This window comes from Cupressus sempervirens, chromosome 2 (genome assembly GCF_028749045.1).
Source record: "Cupressus sempervirens isolate cs-2001-9-10 chromosome 2, ASM2874904v1, whole genome shotgun sequence".
NCBI classification, from domain to species: domain Eukaryota; kingdom Viridiplantae; phylum Streptophyta; class Pinopsida; order Cupressales; family Cupressaceae; genus Cupressus; species Cupressus sempervirens.
This window is the reverse complement of record NC_143119.1, coordinates 179,332,368-179,354,615: the sequence shown is the minus strand read 5'-3', so window position 1 is coordinate 179,354,615 and position 22,248 is coordinate 179,332,368.

Genomic DNA, 22,248 nt, shown 5'->3' with positions numbered 1-22,248 from the left:
AATTTGAAAATCTACTTTCAATTATCCATCTTTCTATTTTGTTTACATATGAAATTAATGTATTTTTTTCATCTTTATCAGAATCTTCTTTCATATTAACATAGACAACTTCACCATCATTACTCTCAAATTTATTGTCAGTTTCTTCTTCAACAATATAAGTGTTGGAAATGATTGAAAAGATCATGAATAAAGAATAATGGAACTGGTAAACAATGTTTCAATCATTGTTTTGTCATTGATGTCAAACTTGCTACTTGTAGGAATGGCAATTGCTTAAGTGATCCAAATACTATCAATTGGTTGATTGACAAGGAGGTGGCAATCAATAAGATGTAAATAGAGTACCTAGAGAAAGGTTGAAGTTATGATGTTGTAATGAAGTATAAGGATCAGCTAAGCCATTGATGAAACGGTGTATTGATGATATACTCTAAGACACAAAGGATGGACACACTGAGACACATCAAAGATGTAAGGATTAACTAAGATCATTGGAGAGAATCGAGCTAGCTAGTAAGTGCTAAACAAATTCTCAGTTGAAGCCAAGCAAGTTCAACTTAGTGTGTGCCAAGTGAAGATCAGGTGTCAAGTGAAGATTAGGTGTTGAGTGATCTTCAGGTACCGAGCAGCTTTCTGGTGCCGAGTAAAGATCAAGTGTCGAGTTACATGGAATTTCTTCAAGTGTTGAGTGCCAATAAATAACAATAGAAGTCGAGTAACACAGTGTGTGCTAGAAAATGTGACCTGCCAGAAGCACAGGTTAACAAACAAACACTAGTTTAAAAGCTTTCAAATGCATCAAAGATTCATCAAAATGAAAAGAAAAAATATCAACTAATCCTTGCTTGAGTTTTGCAACCCTAAGCAACCAACAAATCCAACCTTCTAGCCACCTCTACAGCTCAACAAAGGCACCCATGAGAGGCCTTGTCGGTGTGTTAGGATGGGGGAGGTATGTTTGGTGTGCTCTCCCAAACACAACAATAATGAAATCTCTTGAGTGAGTGAGTGCAAGTGTGTATGAAAATAAGATATGAATCTAGACTAAATGAGATGAAGAACACCTCAAAAAATGGCTATGGAGAGAGCCATTCTTGAAGCCATTCAAAAATGAAGATGATATGTAATGAAAGAACTAACTAGATATGCAAACTATGATAAAAATGCAAGCTAAAATGAAGCTACAAATGCATGTGGAAACTAGATTAACAATGCATGATATAAACTAAATCAGCTACCAAATTGTTAGTATGAACCTACAAAATCACTATGAGACTCTACCAATGCAAGCTCAAACTACCATGAAACCTCAAACTATGAATGCAAACTCAAATCTCAAACCAACATGATAACAATGCAATAAAAATGAGATGCAAATGCTTAAGACAAGCCCTTTATTTATAGGCTTGAGGAAGGGCTTGGTGAGGTGGCATCCAAGTAAGTGCCACATAAGGTGACATGCAAGCCATGCAAATGGTCAAGAATTCAAAGTTTGCTCACACATGTGTGAGAAAACTTAAGAAGAAGAGTGGGAGACAAGAGTGTGTAGGCATGCCATCTCACACATGTGTGAGCACACTCTTAGGCTAATAAGGGGGATTAGGGAGATGATTAGGAATGATTAAGTGGGATTAGGCTTAAGAGGATGAAAATGATGGGTGTAGACTAGGCTCTAGGTTAGCTTTAAGACTAAATTAAATAAAATTTAATTTAATCATGGGTTTAGAAAAATTAATGGGATGTGAGAATTTAAATAAATAAAATTTATTTAAAAAGGGGGACAGATGGAGAATCATGTGTTAAATTAATTTAACACATTAAGGCTAGAAGTATTTAAATAAAATTTAAATACTTAGGAGAATGAACTCATTTAATTAATTAGCTTAATTAAATAAGTAGAGGAATGTGAAAAATATAATTAATTAATTAATAATTAATTACAATGTCATGAAAAATATTAAAATTAATTAATATAGTGTTTAGGGACGATTTTAAGCATCTACATTTTGCCTCTCTTTGATGTCATGTTGGAACAACATCATATCAAAGAAAAAAAATATAGGTATCCCTAGAGAAGGAAGGAGTCCTATGGCAACAACAGAGGAGGAGAGTGCCCCCTCACAAAAATTGTGCGAAAAATAAATTTTTGACAATTTTTGCAAAAAAGATCTTAAGAAAGAAGGAAAAGAAGAAAAAGAGAATAAATGACAACATTTGCATGACTTGCAGGTAAACAAGGGACAGATATGGCTCAAGGAAGAGCGAGGCTCAAATGGGGTCTGCAGGGGGCCTATATAAGCCTTCGAGGGGCCCAAAGAAGGTCATTGTCACACCGCGAGTAGAGCACATAGAGCCGATATGGACCCCATTGATCGATCGCAGCTTGGTGAGCATGTGCGGTAGTACCAGCGAGCAGCCGAGATGGGCCCACCGGTAAGTCATCTGATCCTCTTCATGTTTTGGTAGGTTAGGCTAGACTAGGCACATTTAGGAGGCCATAAATGCACTAAAAAAAGGTCTGCGCGAAGGCAAATGTCTCTACCCTATCGTCTATGCAGACAACAAAGTGAGGATCTCGATGTTTGTAGAGACGACAAGATACATCCTATCATTTGCACAGATGCCAAAAGAGGGAAGAGGTTTCGCAAAGATGACAGAAGCCAACTTGTCATCTGCATGGACGACAAAGGGAAGTGGAGACGATGAAAAATGAACATGATCATCCAAGACAAATTAGCTTCTATGTTGATCAGTAGCTCTGCAGATTGGTGTCTATGCAGATCAGCGTCTCCGGTGATCAGCATCTACACAAATTGGCGTCTACACCAAAAAATGGCCATGTCAATTAGGGTAGAATAGGGGGAGGCAAGGGAAGATGCTCCACTGTAGGGACATCACAGGCTAACAAAACTGATGATCTGCATGTCTATGTTGCAGGAGGAGATGATGGTGTTTAGGTCGCAGGAGCACTATCCTTCAATCATGATGATACAAGAGAGGCTGACAGATACAGATTGGGGGCACGTGCAGCTATGCGAGCTAGAGCACGTTCACAAGTGGCTAGATCTGAGGGCCCATTCAATGCAGCTATCAGCTCTCATAGAGAAATGGCACACACCCACTGGGAGTTTCTATCTTTTGATGGGGGAGACTACAGTCACACTCCTAGATGTGTGGCGGATCCTATGAGTACCAATCAGAGGTGTATACCTAGAGTATGTACTGGAGGGGTCAGATCCATTTTTAAGGGAGTGCTTTAGCCGACAGCAACAGAGATTGCCCATCCAGTGATCATGGTTGTCCCTGGATGAGTGCACTAGAGCAAAGGCTACCAAAGCTGGCAGTATACCTAGCCTCATTGATATGGTGAATGCTACTAGATCACATAGGACACGGGTGGTCGATTGGGTGGGCATGAGTGCTGAGCACTCTGCTATAGGAGGAGGGAGAAGTCTACTACTAGGGACAGACTATCTTGGTTGAGTTATATCATGATTTGTGCATGTGTGCATACCGGACCCAGCACACTATGGGACCAAGACTGATGCTACTGATGGTCTGGTCATGGGAGATCATTGAAGTCACACGACCGATCACTCAACGAGAGACTAGGAAGCCTGGAGAGCCATATGCCTACAGATATCAGCCTCTTATCCAGTATACATCAACACAGTCTATGGGATTCTAGCGTCAGTGTATAGATGAGATCATTATGTTTGAGTGGACTCGCTATGACGGGGTAGAGCGGTGGGGGCAGACACTAGCAACAGGTGGGGAGGATGACACGAAGGATCAAATGTACCTCCCGTACACACAGACTGACTATTGGATCATTGGCTGGTCTTTGCATGTGATTATGCGTTATACGCCTTCTCGAGTGCGACGGTAGTTTGGCAAGGTACAGAATATACTACCAAATAGATTCTTATATCCTGTGGTATCGCGGGAGTATGGTCAACTATGGGGACATGGGACCACTGTATAATTAGCCTGAGCATCTTGGATGGGGATGGCAGTAGTGCCATGGGTGCATGGCTAGGATAGGAGGGATGCAGGTATGACACTGGCATACACCCAGTGGTGGGTAGCCCACCAGCCGGTCAGGCTTATAGTGCCAGGGGCACCTCCACCAGTAGAGTAGGCACAAGGGGAGGGAGATGGAGTAGGGGATGGTGGACAGGCAACTATGATGCCACCACCAGCATAGGGGGCATAGGAGGGACCACACGAACGCAGAGTCCGAGCGAGGAGAGGGCCAAGGGTAGCACTGGCACAAGGGCCAGCACAAAGAGCACCCCAGGCATAAGCACAGGCATAGGCACAGGCACAGGCACAGGCACCACTGTAGGCACCTCTGCAGGCACCACTACAGGGACAGGTATAGGGAGAGGACCCAAACATGGTCAAGGCCGAGAGGGATAGCTTGCGGATAGAGGTAGCTCGACTACAAGGGGTAGTACAGGTGCAGTAGGCATGAGCTATCAGCTTAGAGTAGGCCATGGGGGCCATACAGGCAGAGCTGCAGGTGTAGAGGGCCAGAGGGGATAGCTTAGAGTAGGCCATGGGGGCCATACAAGCAGAGTTGTAGGTATAGAGGGCCAGAGGAGATAGTGCATAGGAGGCCTTAGCGGCCCTACAAGCACGAGTGGATGCAGGGGAGTTTGCAAGGGTGGGCACCCATACATAGGTGGGGGATCGAGTAGAGGCAAAGAGGCTCCGAGTAGAGGTAGCTGCCCTACAGGCCGAGCGGGCCACCCATCAGGTGCAGCTGGATAGATACCGCAGGCAACAGGATATAGCCATACAAATAGTATAGCCTGGGGTAGCCACCGCAGTGATGTAGGAGGCCCTCACAGCTAGCTAAGCAGAGACACAGACCATATGAGAGGCAGCCTATTATAGGTCACTTTATAGGAAGGTCATGCCTGCTGACCGATAGTAGCCAGATTTTGAGAGGGGAGCCAACTCATGGATATCAGGTGGTAGAGCCAGATCAGAGCAGTCTGTAAGACAGTAGAGACCTCCTCGAGGGGGGGATACAGGGGGGCAGGGCCCTCACAGCCAGCAACTTGATTGTATAGGGTGATCAATTTTTTTGATAGATATGTGCAGATGTAGCTATTTTGATGATGCATTTGTACTACATGATTCTACATGATGTATATGGACTATACAGACATTATTTTTTGAGATATATACATAACATGATTTGATGATTCTATGTGTATGGATGTATGTGATGCATATGAATAGATTTATGATGTGAATACTAATGTTTGTGATGTAGAATGTGATGCTATGTGATGTTTCCTATGATGTATGCATATATATATGATGTCTAACATATGTGTGATGCAGATTTATGAGATGTATGTAGGGATGCACTATATATATGTGACATGATGTATATGCCCCTAGATGTGATGACTAAAGTGTATGCAACTAATGCAATTTAATAAAATGAACAAAAAAAAGTCTAAGTAACACTAAATGAGATGAATCAAATGAACACTAATGTAATGGAAAATGAATGAATGCAATAATGAGAAGTTAATGCAACTTAATGAAAATGAACTAATAAATGAATATCTATCATAACTGTCACTCATAGAAACTTAGTAGCCTAGCATAGGAGGGGGGAAATAAATAGGACCTTGTCTCAAGGATGACTCGAATGAAACCCTAGACTACATGCATCATAACTACATGATATCAAGAGATTTCGTTGTGTTTATATGGAGAGAACACCTTAAGTTGATTTTGCAAAATGATTTTATGCAGTATATGCTATAGAAGCATAAATGTCCTAACTCTTTTGCATGGACTAGACATACAAAACCATTAGAGACTTTAGGACAATAGGTGTAGTTTGCATAGTCATGATGGATCAAATGTCATATATGCAATGGAGAGGTCTGGGCACACCCAAAGTCTTTTAGGGATCTTTGGTGGGACGTGTGCTAACCCATTGCCCCCATTACGCAACGCATTAACATAACTTGAAACTAACACACATGAAGTAAAGCCTCAAAAATAGATCATACCACAAAAATATGTGTAGTTAATGACAGCTATTCCATTACGACCAAAATATGGAAGATCAAGGTGCACCATAAAAGGCTGTCACTAATACACCAATAAAATCAATCAAAAAGAAACCTCATGACCAAGTATTCATTTAGTCCGCAGTTCCTACCAAGAACCTTAGGTCTAGAAGTGAATGTCACAATGTCACCTATAGGAAGGATTCATCCTATGAAAGTGTGTCAAGTTGAAATGTCAAATAATCATAAAATTGTTTGTTTTCAGCAAGGGCTATGAATCGAACAAGTTTCTTGAAGCATTAAGTCTCAAATGGTGATTTTGTGGAAGTCCAAGGGTGGTCACTATTGTAAAAAAGCTTAACGTAATGGGATGACAATCAATCGACAGAAAAGGCCTTGCGAACTAGAGGTCTTTCAAAAGATGGAAGTGAAATGGAGCCTCATAGACAAGAGGTCTTTTATTAGATGCATGAAACGCAAAAGACTAGATAAGACTTTGCACAAGGGAAGTGGAATGGTGGAATGAAATGAAGTGAAACAAGCCTTATAGACAATGGATCAAACCATACCTTTTTTCAGGAACATTTTTTTGCTCTTTAGGGCTTATTTTAGGAACATTTTGTGAATTTTTTTGGATTTTTGCAAGACTATAAACACTATACAAAAACTACAAAGGCTCAAGCATAGAACCGCTTGAGATGCTAGATATTTATAGGCTCAAGGAGCGGATCTCCCCCTGGAGTAGCAATTTGATAAGCCCCAAAACCATATTTCGTTGTAATGATAAATGGACCTAGACAATTTGCTTCAAATTTTCCTTTCTTTTCATGGTTCTAGAGGTTCTTCATGTTATGCTGCAAAATTAAGTCACCCACTTCAAATTCTTGTGGCTTGACTTTCTTATGATACTAAAGTTGAAGGTGATTTTGATACATACGGAGGTGGTTTAGGGCATTCAATCATCTCTCATCAAGGAGTGCCAGCTCTTGCAAGCGAGCAACTCGGTAGTCTTCTTCGGATATTAAATTCTTGAGAGAGATTCTGAGGGAAGGAAGCTCAATTTTGATGGGCAAGACAACTTCGAAACCATAAACAAGGGAAAATGGGGTGGCTTTTGTGGGGGTATGGATGGATGTACAGTAGGCCCAAAGGGTGGAAGCAATTTGGATGTGTCAATCATGGCCAGCTGCATCAACGATTTTCTTTAGGATTTTCAAGATGGTTTTATTGGTAGCTTCAGCTTGGCTATTTCCTTGGGGGTAGTATCTGGTGGAAAAATGTTGGGTGATGTTGAATTTCCTACATAGTGTAGCAACCTCTTAATTTTTGAAAGGGGTTCCATTATCAGTCATGATATCTTGAGGTATACCAAAATGACAAATAATGTAGATTAGGATGAACTTCAAAATCTATTTTTTAGTGATGTAGGTTAATGGAATAGCCTCGACCCACTTTGTGAAGTACTCAGTGGCAAAAATAATGTACTTGTGTCCATTTGAGGAATTTGGGTATACTTGACCAACAAGATCGAATCCCCAATGAGAAAAGGGCCATGGAGTGATGGTGGGCTGAAGGTCTTAGGTGGGAGCATGTATCAATTCACCATGCTTCTGACATGGAACACATCTTTTCACAAACTGATATGCATTTGCTTCCATAGTGGACCAATAGTAACCTGTCCTAAGAATCTTTTTTGCTAACATAAGGCCACTAGAGTGGGCACCACAAATCCCTTGGTGAACCTCTTCTAACGTCGTACGAGCTTCATCTAAACTAAGACATCGAAGGAGGGTTCCATCAAAGTGTTTTCAAAAAAGTGTATCACCTAGGATGGTATAGCGAGCGGTTTGACGGATGAAGATTTTGCTTTGGTTTGGGGTGAGGGCTATGGGAATGGTTTTGTGATGTAAATAGGCAAAGATGTTAGTGTACCATGAAAACTCAGGACCAACAATCTCACACACCAACTCTGAATCAGTTTGCTCATAAGTAGGAGTAAAAATATTCTCAACAAGAAACTCACATTTAGGACTATATTCTGGCATGGAAATCATAAAGGAAATAGTAGCCATGGCATCTACTACTTTATTATTAGCCCTTGGAATCTATTGAAAAAAAATCTCTGTAAAATATTGCTTAAGATCCTCAACTATTCTACGGTAGGGAAACAATTTCTCATCCTTGGTGTGGTATTCATCTGTGACTTGTTTAATGACCAATTGTGAGTCTCCAAAGACAAGAAGGTTTTTTTATATTCCATCTGATAGCCTGACGTAGTCATGTGACTAAACCTTCATACTCAGCTATATTATTTGTGCAATGGAATGAAATTTTATAAGACTTTGGAATGAGGTCCCCTTGTGGTGTCACAAACAAAATTCCTGCCCCCGATCCCTTTTGTGTAAAGGATCCATCAAAAAAAAATTTCTATGGTGTAGTAGGGGCTAGTGTCATAATTGTGTCATCTGGAAAATTGGCTACAATGGGATGGTTCCCTTGAAGGGGAGATTCAGCAAGCTGATCTGCAATTACTTGTCCTTTAATGGCCTTACGATCCTTATAAACAATGTCAAATTCACTCAAAATTAAGACCCATTTTGCTACTTGGCCAGTGAGGGCAGCTTTTGATAACAAATACTTGAGTGGATCTATCTTGGCAATGGGATATGTAGTATGATTAAGCATATAATGGTGTAGTTTTTGCGTACAAAAGACTATAGCCAAACATTCTCTCTCAATAGCAGTGTAGTTTAACTCATATCTTACTAGTGTTTGACTGAGGTAATATATGGCTTGCTCATTCCCCTTATCATCTAACTATGCCAAAAGTTCTCCTAAGGCAACTGAAGTAGCTAAAATGTATAGAATCAATGGTCGTCCTGCAACTAGAGGTACTAAAACTGAAGGATTAGCCAAATATGTCTTAATTTGTTCAAATGCTTTTTGGTAGAGGCAATCTCATTGAAACTCATTTCCCTTGCGAAGAAAATGCTGAAGTGGATGGACTTTATCTGCTAGTTGTGACACAAATATCCTAATAGATTGTAACTTTCCTTGAAAACTGCAGAGTTGTTACAATGTGGTAGATGGAGGCATATCCATGATGGCCTTCACTTTTGCTAGGTCTACTTCAATACCTCTTCTTGACACAATGTAGCCTAATAGTTTGCCTGACTTGACCCCAAATACACATTTCTTAAGATTAAGGCGTACTTTATATTTCTCCAACCTATCAAAAATAATGGTAAGGACATCAATGTGGGATTCTCTTGTCTTGAATTTTCCTAGAATATCATCAACATAGTCCTCCATTATGACATGTAGAAGATCATGGAATATGGTAGTCATTGCGCATTGATAAGTGGCGTTGACATTTTTCAAGCCAAAAGGCATGACTTGATAACAAAAGGTTCTCCATGGGGTGGTGAATGCCATTTTATGTTGATCCACTTCTACAATCTTGATTTGGTTATAATCGGAAAACCCATCTATCAAATACAATATCTCATGTCCAGCAATCAAATCCACTATGATGTCTATGTTAAGAAGTGGAAAATCATCCTTAGGACATGCGAGATTTAAATCTCAAAAATTTGAACAAACACAGATGCCCCCAGAAGCTTTCCCTATAGGAATAATTTTGGAGACCCACTCAGGATAGTCAATAGGATGGATGAATTTTTCCTCTAACATTTGTTGTTACTCTACTTTGACTAGGAGTGCTACCTTAGGGTGCATTTTGTGAAACTTTTGCTTTACTGGTTTAATCTTGGGATAACTATCAAATGATGTACAACCAAATCTATATCTAAGCCAGGCATGTCTTTGTATGTCCATGCAAAATTGATTTTCCCTTTTTTAAGAATTCAGTAATGGTGTTTTGTTCCTCAAGACTTAAGGTAGTAGCAATGTAGGTGATTTGTGGACTATCCTCTATTCCCAAATTGACTGGAATTGTGTCCTCATTCAAAATAGGTGATTTTTCTGGTGGCAAGGATCTAAATGGAAATTCAAGCTCTCCCTCTTTTGGCGCCTCTAAGAGGTTTTCACCAGAAGATGCATCCTTTATTTTATCTTTTTCTTCATCCAAAAGCACCCCAGGGGAGTTTTCACTAGAGGATGTGTCTTTTGTTTTTCCATTTTTATTTTCTTTTTCACTTTTGTGACTAAGAGAGTTGACTTGGCTACCAAAGTAGGCTTCCTCATTGTATTGGATCTCATGTTCATATTCTCAAAGATTCTTAAGGCCAAAAAGTGCCATCACTGCTTCATCAGACTTATAGATATCGAGAGCTGGTGGTGTATCTTGAAGGTCCCAGTTTATCATGTCAAGATTGGTGAGAGGTAGGTTAATGGATGAAAGGTCATCTATGGTAATGGCATGGACATAATTATCTAGGTCATCTTCAATGTATTGGAAAGGTACTTTGAAGAATTCCTCCTCTTCAGTCTCAAAATCAGGTTCAACCATACAATAGTTGTCAGCAAAGGATACCTTAAGTTTAATGGAGCCCAATCCACATCCTTTAGGATAGCTATTAGCTTCTAAGGGTTTTCTAATTCCATCTTCTTTTGGTCCAACGCTGGTACCATGATATCCCATGTTTTCAATAATGGGAGGTGCCTTAACATATTTATCCTTAGAAAACTCCACATGTTCATCTTTTCCATCGTAATATAGCTAATCTAGGATATTATCCTCCATGTGCTCATCACTAAGTGAACCCTAATGCTCAAATGCTGTCTTGCTAACTTGCATGGTTTCCGTATTAGTAGAAGGTGATAATTGAGAAGGTTTTCCAAAGGAACGAGGGGAGAGTGGTAGTTGTCCCACACACAAGGCATTTTCAAACTTATACTCTCCCATTCCTAAATTAGCAAAAGTGACCTTCTTTCCTGTGGTGTTAATTTTAGTATCTTCAACCTTCTCTTTTCCCTTGTGGGAGCTTGAATCCTCATTAGCTAATTCTGGTACTGTTGTGGAAGGTGGTTCTATTATGGTGAGAGATTTAGGTACAATTTTGGAAAACTCACTTATTGGACAAAAATTCATTGGTGCACCTTCCAATCTTTTACAAAATTCAAAAGGAGTGGGATCCCCTGGGATTGTGATCTCTCTTCCTTATTGAGGGAATTTCAAGCATTGATGATAAGTGGATGGGACCACCTTTAGTGTATGTATCCATGGTCTACCAAGCAAGATGTTATACAGAAAATCCAAGTCTAAGACATGGCATTTAGTATTTATGATGGCTGGTCCAACCTTTAGAGGCAACATGATGACTCCTTTTGATTCTCTTTCTCTTTCATCATCTGCTTTTATTGTGATCCTTTTATTAACATCTAGGAGATCCTCTAGTAGTCCCAAGAAATGAATCATTTTCAATGTATAAAGGTTCAAACCGGATCCATTGTCTATAAGGACTCTTTTAATCTTATGTCTCTATATAAGGACCTCAATGTGGAGTGACAATTTATGGTGGGGATCAAGACCCTAGAAATCTTTATCTATAAAGACAAGGTGTTGTTGAGCAGCAAGGTTTTCAATCATAGCAGTAAATTGGGAAGCATTAATATTTTTAGGAACACGAGACTCTAAAAGAGCCTTCTCCAAGATCTCTTTATGGATGGGTGATGTGGTAAGAAGCTCAAGAATGGAGATTTGTGCAGGAGTCTTACCTAGCTAGGACAACACATCATAGTGAGAAGCAGGCCTTTGTGAGGTGGATGGCGTGGCAGGCGCATGCGACATTGTTGGATTACTGTTATTGGGAGTGGCAACTTGCAAAGTGAGTCTTCCCCGTCGAGTGGTGGCATCACAATCAGCTACTTGCAAGATAAGGGTATTCACATGAGCATCTACTTCTTCAATGTGACCACATAAGGATTCAAACCCTGAGATGTGGTTAGTAGAATAATCATAAGGTAATGCATTTGATGTGGATGCTTGATTCACATTATTGGTATTGTTATTATCATTGTTGTGATCAGGAAATGGTTTTTGAAATATCTTCAATTTAGCATTTTTAGAAGTTGGACCTCCTTCTACTTCAATTTCCCCATCATCAACAAAATTTTGGATAAAAAATTTGAGCTTGATACATTTTTTGGTGTCTTGTCCTTTGATATGGTGGTATTTACAATATTCATTTTCCCTATACCACTTTGACTTTGGTTGATTTTCATCAAAAGGACGTGTGTTAGGAAATACCATCAAGTTGTGATCCACTAATTTTTGAAAGATGGTCTCCAAAGGTTCACGAAAGTTAGTGAACTTTCTATTTTGACCATAGTCACGATTGTAGTTGTTGCATGGAAAGAATTGTGTTTGATTTCTAGATTGTTGATTGCTTTGATTGTCATGATTTGAATTTTTGTTGTTTCGATTGCGGTAGTTGTTGTTGTTCCCTCCTTAAAGGTTTTTGACATCAGTAACACCATCATGTGTAACACCCTTATTCTTGGACCAGAATTTGGGTTTGCTATTGTTGTTTGACTCATTGTTGGAGGATGATGAATTATAATGTTTGATGGTACCTTTTTCCAAAAGTCCATTTTCAATGTTCTTGCCCTTTTTAACTAAAGTGGAAAAGTCTTCGGGGCTAGCCATTTTCATGTGGAAGGATATTTCGAGTATCAAGTTCTTAATAAATATATCAACAAGATGGGAATCCTCAATTTTATATGGCATATGATTAGCAAGATGTCTGCACCTTTGTAGGAAGTTGGAAAAATTTTCTCCATTTCGTTGTTTTGTGTTGCACAAGTCACTCAATGAGGCATGATGTTCAATGTTGTAAGAGTATTGTGCTATAAACTTGCTTGGCAAATCATTGAAAGAAGTAAAGGAGCCCTTAGGTAAATTCATTAACCACTCAAGTGCGGGGCCTCCAAGACTTCGTGCAAAGAGTCTCTAGATAGTCATCATTCTAGGCTACCTCTTGGCACAAAATGGAAAATTCCTTGAGATGGGTGATGGGGCATGTCTCTCCCATATAGTTGTCAAATTTAGGTATTTCAAAACTGGTTGGAAATGGCACCATATTAATGGATTTATCAAATGGAAAAGGAAAAATTTCCTCAAAAGAGACATCCTTCACCCCTTTTTTGTTCATGTTAAGGACCAAATTTCGCAATTCTTGGAATTGTTGAGCCAAATCTTGATTAGGTTGCACTTGTGATTGTTGGGTGTTCACAAATCTACCTCCTAAATTGTGGGGAGTCCCAAATGTAGTATGAGGTGGTGGAGGCACTCCACTTTGGCCAATGTATTGATACACAGTTGTTAGAATTGGCACGGATGTCTTTACCATAGTGGTTGGCAGTTGTAAATAAGAAGAGTGCATTGGTTGTGTCGAAATTGCCATTGGTTGAGTAGGCACTTGTCCAATGCCTAAGCATCCCATAGTTGAAGTTGTCAAGGTAGACTGTGGAATGCTAGCATGTGTGGTAACATTGGGCATGGCACTAATGATCTATTGAATATGTTCTGCACTCAGTTGAAATGTAGGTTGTGTTGAAGTGCTAGATGTAGGCATAGCACTAGTTATCACCATGGTTTCTTTCTCTTTGCTAGAAGTTGGAGCTGCATTTGAAGTGGGCAACACAAGTGCACCACCTTTTGTAATTTGTCTAAACAAAGTGTTCTCATCAAAGCTTGGGGGAACATTAACACCATCCTTGACCAAGTTTAGGAATATCTCAGTTTTGTTTGCCCTAATAGATTTTTCCATCATTTCCACATTGTAGGGGTCTGCAAGGAATGTCTTGACATCACTAGGTACATCGTTAGGGTCAATAGGATCTTCATCTTGGTATATTTCTTCATAATTATCCCCCAAAGTTGTTTTATGGAAGGGATCTTTTGGTTCTCTTGTGGATATTGAGTTAGGTATACCAAGGTTTGAACTAGAGGGAATTGTTTTCCCTAATGAAATTGTGAGTGGAGGAAAAGGATTCTCCATCTTTGATTGCCTCAATGATTCCCACAAACATGACATGGGATTAAATGTGAACCTTCCTGGTCGTGTGTGTACCATTCAAGAGTGACCAAGCCAATGGGTGGAAGATTATGGAAGAAAAAGAAAATGAGGATAAGAGCTATTAACCTTATGTGATTAAAGGGTCAACTACCCAAGTTTGAACAAAAGACCTTGGTTTAGCAAACAAAGATTGATTAGAGGATAGTAGTATCTTTCTCCTATCAAAGATAGCCAAGTGATCTTGTAGGCAAGATAGGACACCAAATTGATTGCTTACTATTTGGAGATAGACTTAGGATCCCAAATAAGTAAGTGTGATTAGGATAAATGTTTGCTTATAGATGAAAGGTCTAGTGTTGTATTGTCAAAAGATGTTTTAAAGTCTAAGCTCTCTAGAAAAAAATTTGAAGGTGGAAGACTAGGATTTTGGAAAGATGGAGGTAGATATGAAAATATGAGAGGGTTGTGGTCACTAATGCCTCTATCTCAATCCTTGTTTACTGGAAATAAAAACCTTGGGTTCACTCTTGGGAAAATAGACCAGTTTAAAAGTTTTCCATTGTATTCAATTCTATCATAACGGTCTTGTGTAGCTTCTTCTTTTTGAATGTCTTTGATAGCGTATCGAAATTGTTTGTCACCATATGCTAGGTTATTCCTTTCCTTGTAGACAGGTGGTTTGGACAATTTCACTTTCTTATGTTTGACTTGGTTGACTTTATCAGTCATGGTAGGAATAAAATAAGACCCAAATTTAGAGTGACTAGACTCAACCAATTTCAAAATGCAAACTACCAAAAGTAACTATGAGTCAAGAAGACCTCACTTTACCTATCTCACTCAATGAAAGGTTACCTAACAATTTCACTCATTTTAGAACTTGTTTGATGTTTTGTCTTTGGTTTTTGAATGTTTGAACAAGCACACTGAACACACCAACAACCCTAATAAGGCTATCTCTAGGATGAACAAGGCTTATCTAGAGGAATTCCTTGATATACACAAGCTACGTGAGGCCCAAATCTGTAGATGAAATGAAATACTACCACACAGCCAGGGGGAGATGGTAACCCAAATCTCCTCCTTCACTTCCCAAAGCTATAAAGTTCTTTGGGGCTTAGCCAAGAGTGACAATATTCCACTTTCAAGAGAGGTGTCTTTCGATTCACCTCCCAATTTTTATACTCCACCAGAACACTAGAGTTGAGGTCGTCCCAAGGGGTGATGAAATCCTCAAGTAGGTCTCCTAAAAAAAAAAAAACCACTTATTTCTTGTGCACCCAAGATCGCCCAAAGGCATGAGGGGAGAGAATACATAAGTGGTTTTGGGGTCTAAAAGACACTTGTTCTTTCCCAATGAAGCTTTAAGTTTTCTATCTACTTGAAGACACTCATGATTAAAACATGCAAGGTTCTTTCCAACTTGAAATAGTGCCAACATAAATAAAAATGTGAGTTCATCAACAAGAAAGTAAAGTGAGTGCGTGAAAGTAAAATGCAAAAAAAAAATGCAAGAAATAAATTCAATTTACCTTAGGGCATTCAAGAGTGTATGACTTCATTTTAAGCACCAAACCCAATTGTGATCTAGCCTAGGCATACATGTCCATTTTAAGCACCAATTTCAAATATTGTCTAGCCTAAGCATACATGTCCATTATCCTTTAAAGCATTCAAGATGGTGTGAATTCTTTTTAAGCACCAAATCCAAAGGTGTCTTCTATCCTAAACATTCATGTTTTTTTTAAGCACCAAAGTCCAAATGTTGGCTAATCTAAACATTCATGTCTATTTTAAGCACCAAAGTCCAAATGTGGGCTAATCTAAACATTCATGTATTCAAATGAAGGTGTTTAATCCATACAAGTCCATTAGCCCTTAAGTTTTTAAGTGATAAAAATTACTACAAATCTCCTTTAGTGATTAAAATAACTATTGGTTTTATTTTTTTAAGTTTTAAAGGTTACTTCTCTACATGAAAACTATTAGTTAAAACCTGCAAGTCAATCAGTTAGTGAAAATTATTGTTAAAAATTGAACAATTCTAGTAAAATGTGGAGACGCCAAAATACAAGTGTAGACGCCAAAACGCGTAGACGATGAAACACATAGATGCCAAACTATGCAAATGATAATTTGAAAAGTGGAGACGCCAAACTTCGCAGACAAAAAACTAGCATTGCAGAGGATAGAACAAGCCTCGGAGATGAAAGAACCTACCTTGGAGATGATAGAACTAACCTCAAAGATGATATAACTAACCTCAGAGATGATAGAACTAACCTCGAAGATGACAGAACTAACCTCAGAGATAACAAAACTGACCTTGGAGATGACAAAACTAACCTCGAAGATGAAAAAACTGACCTTGGAGATGATAGAACTAAAACGCAGACGAAAAAACTAAAACGAAGACGATAGAACTTTTTAAAAAGAGCATTGTTTGGAACTATTGTGGAGACGCTAAACAGTGCAGACGCTGGTCTGCGGAGATGCTAATCAATGCAGACGCTGGTCTATGAAGATGCTGATCTGTGCAGACGAAAAATGCAAATAACACTATGGCCTATGAAGACGACAATGCGATGTTTTACGACTGAACCAAAGTTGTTTGCAAAATTTTGAAATGAAACCAGGGATGTGGGTCCCACCAGGCATGCCAAAATGTGTGCTAGAAAATGTGACCTACAAGAAGCATGGGTTAACAAACGAACACTAGTTTAAAAGCTTTCAAGTGCATCAAAGATTTATCAAAATGAAAAGAACAAATATCAACTAATGCTTGCTTGAGTTTTGCAACCCTAAGCAACCAACAAATCCAACCTTCCAGCCACCTCTATAGCTCAACAAAGGCACCCATGAGAGGCCTTGTTAGTGTGTTAGGATGGAGAGGTATGTTTGGTGTGCTCTCCCAAACACAACAATAATGAAATCTCTTGAGTGAGTGAGTGCAAGTGTGTATGCAAGTAAAATATGAATCTAGACTAAATGAGATGAAGAAAACCTCAAGAAATGGCTATGGTGAGAGCCATTCTTGAAGGCATTCAAGGATGAAGATGATATGTAATAAAAGAACTAACTAGATATGCAAGCTAAAATGAAGCTACAAATGCATGTAGAAACTAGATTAACAATGCATAATGTAAACTAAATCAGCTACCAAATTGTTAGTATGATCCTACAAAATCATTATGAGACTCTACCAATGCAAGCGCAAACTACCATGAAAGCTCAAACTATGAATGCAAACTCAAATCTCAAACCAACATGATAACAATGCAATAAAAATGAGATGCAAATACTTGAGACAAGCCCTCTATTTATAGGCTTAAGGAAGGGCTTGGTGAGGTGGCATCCAAGTAAGTGCCACATAAGGTGACCTGCAAGTCATGCAAATGATCAAAAATTCAAAGTTTGCTCACACATGTGTTAGCAAACTTAAGAAGAAGAGTGGGAGACAAGAGTGTGTAGGCATGCCATCTCACACATGTGTGAGCACACTCTTAGGCTAATGAGAGGGATTAGGAAGATGATTAGGAATGATTAAGTGGGATTAGGCTTAAGAGGATGAAAATGATGGGTGTAGACTAGGCTCTAGGTTAGGTTTAAGACTAAACTAAATAAAATTTAATTTAATCATGCGTTTAGAGGAATTAATGGGATGTGAGCATTTAAATAAATAAAATTTATTTTAAAAAGGGGGAAAGATGGAGGATCATGTGTTAAATTAATTTAACATATTAAGGCTAGAAGTATTTAAATAAAATTTAAATACCTAGGAAAATGAAATCATTTAATTAATTAGCTTAATTAAATAAGTAGAGGAATATGAACAATATAATTAATTAATTAATAATTAATTACAATTTCACAAGAATATTAAAATTAATTAATATAGTGTTTAGGGATGATTTTAAGCATCTACACACAGAAGGAGCCGAGCATCAGTAAACTAATGATGTCGAGATGCTACATTATTTGTTAAAGTTAAAGATTCACCAAATAAGAAGTGATAAGGTTGTTACATCGAATTTTGTGAATTATTTGGATGATAGGGATGATGAGCAGATGACACAGAATTCTATGTAATCCATGCAAACCATTTTTCAAGGTGAATGCTAATGGATTTATCATGAAGTTTCTAGAAGAAACAATTTGGAGGGAAAACAATATCGTTTTCTCAAGAGAAAATTAAGATTTGAGCGAGAAATGAAGAATAGAACTTCTTTATAAGGAATTATAGGTCAGAGATCAAATGTGCATCCATGAGAGGGAATCAGTCATAAGTGTTATCATGCGAAGAAGCCAAGAGGAGTAAGAACAGAGCATCATGACTCTGAGTTGATCAAGTGACCATAGAGTTCTTTGGCATAACAAGTCGAAGAATTGAAGGAGACAGATCTTGAAGGGTGAACAAGATGTCAGCACTACAAGGGAGGAAAGCCAAGCAAAGAAAAGGACTGAAGAGTGATCTAAAATCTGCAAGGTTGAAGTTGCAATTTGTATCAGGTCAAAACCCTTCTAATACTTTCTTACCATTGTATTAGATATTGAAACCCTATATTGCTAGGTTAGCTTAACAACTAGGTGGATAAGCCTCAGGAAAAGGATAAAGAGATCCCCAGGAGAAGGACAAAGAGATCCTCAGGAGAAGGAGAAAGAGATCCTTAGGAGAAGGATAAGAGATCCTTAGAGAGGAGTATAGGAGATCCTTAAAGAGGGATAAAAGATTCTTTTGAGAAGGTGATTGAAAATCCCATGGACTTGGGTGAGCCTAACAGTTCTATGTAAATCCTTTAAAAGGGTGACATTCTAAGTTGAATATTCTTAAATCCTTTAACAAGGTCACATCTTACAATGTGTAAAGCCTTTAACAAGGTAGGCCTTTAATAGGGAAGACCATCAGAAGTGGTTGAAATCAATTGCGCAATTATTTTGTGGGTATCATCCCCACCCCAATTTTACCTTCTTATTCCTGGAGGGTTTCTGGGTCATCAAAATCCTTAGTGTTATGGTGTGATGCATGTTTACTTTTCATGATTGTTTAATGTTTAGTTGCATGCATGATAATTTTAGTTATGTGTCATTAAGAATTAGAAGAAAAAGTTTTATTGGACATCATTGGACCTTGGATAACTGATTCAGCCCCCCTCTCAGTTATTCTAAATAATTCTAACAATAAGAAGATTTCTTACCTTTGTCATCCTTGCTTCTCTTGAAGTCTTTGTCATCTCTTCATCCTTTGTACTTGTTTTCCTTCCTTTCATCCTTGCCCTCTCTGTTAGGACACCTAGTAGCAATATGACCAGCCTTATTTCATGAAAAAAAAAAATAGGCAGTTTATCTTTGTATTTAGCTTTTCCTCTTCCAAATATTTTTGCAATAAGGGCTTCAAGTTCATCAATCACATCATCGGAACTATCATTGTCACTCTTCACATGTTTACCTTTCCTTTTGCTAAGAACTAATTGTGACTTGAATGCATATTCAATAGTGGAAGGTGTGTAGTTATCAAAGTTAGACATCTCAAAAGCAGTAAGGCTACCGATTACACACTAGTACATTATAGGTCAATTTTTGACCTTTTATTTAGATCAAGCCCTAAATGGGCTTGTTGAATACTTTTTTTTTTTGTTTTTTTCACTGAGTTGATCAAAATTTTGACCAACTTAGGGTTTCCCAATTTGGTCAAAATTTTGACCAAATGAGGTCCATGATTAAAAAAAGATAAATGTGTTCACAGTCATTTGTTATTTGGCAGAGTGTTTTTGGCAGTAGTCTATAGCACTGGAGCCATTTTAGGTTAGTGTCTTGGGCCTTATCTAAGATGTATGCAAGATAATTTATGGCCCCATTTGTGTTAATGTTCTCCACCATATGGCAAGATTGAGTATTGCAGCTATTATGGGTGTTGCACAATTTCATTCTACTCATGTTGCATATGTTTTGAAAGAAAATTATTTTAATGTGATAATGGCAATTAAACTCTGCAAGTTTTGTGGTTTTTCTTTATATGAGATTTATTTGTCATGTTTCTTCTCTTACTCAAAACTAGCAAATATCAAAACAAAAGTTAACCTAATTGAATTTTTGATAGTTTGAATATATATGCCAATGACTTATCTAGTATTGATTCATTGTTCATGGCACCAATGGATTCAAAATTGAATAAAAAACATATTGGCACTAGCAATGACTATGTATTTCAATATATTTGGCTTATTTAAAAATTCAAGAACCTTTGTATATTTGGTGTATTTCAATATTTTTTCCTTTGTCTAGCACTTTAATTAGATAATAGTTCTCATATATTTGAAAGCTAGATAAGAGTGCTCAGTGAATATTGAACTCGTACTTGTGATTTATGCAAATCAAAACATATTAGCATTAAATTGGAATTTTTGTAATGTAGGACTTGTATTATTTGTTTATCTATCAATTTACAAATCCATTGTAGTTATATATTTGAAAATAGATAAAAAGATCTTGTTACTTGATTATGTGCTTATCACAAGTTCATTGATGCTTGAAAATGAATAAATGATCTATAGTGTAACTGTCAACCCAAATTTTGTAGTGTATCTTGGAGATGTTATCACAACAAACAATATTTTCATCAAGAATGCAACCAAATACTGGGAGCAAGCCATTTTGCCTGCATCTGAAGATTTGAAGGATGGGTACTAGGATTTCATGTGAAGAAGGTCCATATAGAAAACTTAAGAACTATTTTTAACACATTTTCTTTATCTTCCACACATTCATACTCAAGTATGAAAATAACTCAAATTAAATGGGGTAAAATGGCAATCTCTTCCTCTAATTCAGATTTCTAATTAGATGTGATCTAATTGCAAAAAATGTTTATATACAATAAGACAAGTTTTTATATGAGAGTGTGATATTTCAATGACTTCTCACTAACATGGAAAGAATCCTCAATTTGAATCTCAAGGATATGCATAAAATAGCTGAGTGAGAGGTGACATTACCCAAAGCCACCCTATTCCACCTTGCATAGAGAGGGCACAATAAGAAAGGGAATCCAAGATAGGAATTCATATCACCATTGAAATCCATCATGAAGTGGAAAAATATTGTGTTGGGTTTACAAATAGGGAAGATGATTAGAAGAATTACTAGGTCATAGTTTAGAGTTTCCCAAGAGAACATGAAGCTAAATGCAAGAGTTACAAGTTGCACCACTAATCGATGAATCTCTAAAAAATGATAATATGCAATGAGAAGTTCCTAAAATCCCAAAGGAATGACTTGTTGCATGAGAGTCAAAATAGACACTGATACACAAGAATTATTAACCTCATGCATATCCATGTTGGTAATTTCTCTCACAACAAAATCTAGTAGTTGTTTCCAACTAGTTGGAAACACTCAAATCATATTTGATTCTATCAATGCATATCTTTTACAATCATTCTTCAACAAAGCAATCTCTCTTTGTATATAATTGATGCAAGTCAAGAGGTCTATCCCTTATTCTTAATACAAAATACTATTACTAGGATTCATCCAAGCCTACCAAACATATTGCCATCAGTTCCTTAGGACTCTTCCAAGGCTAGAGATTAGGTGGTTATCCTATTATTCATGCCACACTCACCTATTCCAAATATCTATACCTAAATCTTCACAAACTCAACCAACTATCTCACACAACACACAACACCTCCACTACCTTACACCCTCCAGGATCTTTCACAACACCATACTCCCAAATTACTTCCAAAGGATCAACTCACTACAAATAAAGTGCTTTCAAAATACCAATTCCCACAATAGACCTAATGAGGGCTCTTCTTTGTAGCCCTACCTTTGGGGTTTTAAGGTAGGAAATCAAAATCTTATGATTGCATGCCCTAGCCACATGAAATTATTTACTACTCCCAAAGAGAAAGCCCTAGAGGTCTCCTCATTGTAGAAGCCACTGGTATCTCTCCCATCGCACAAGGGTAACAATACAAGTAATACTCAATTCATTTATTCTAAATTAAAACTTTGTTATTAGTGGTTACTCTGTGATGATAGGTATCCAAATACACCTGGAATATGTAGCGAGGAGCAAGCGGAGTCATGGAAGCCTATTGTGAATGTTGTGCACAATAAAGGAGGTGTTTTCTTTTGTCAAATTTGGCACACTAGAAGGGCTTCACATGTAGGCAAGTGCTTTTACAATTTACAAACTAATACTTCTCACATAC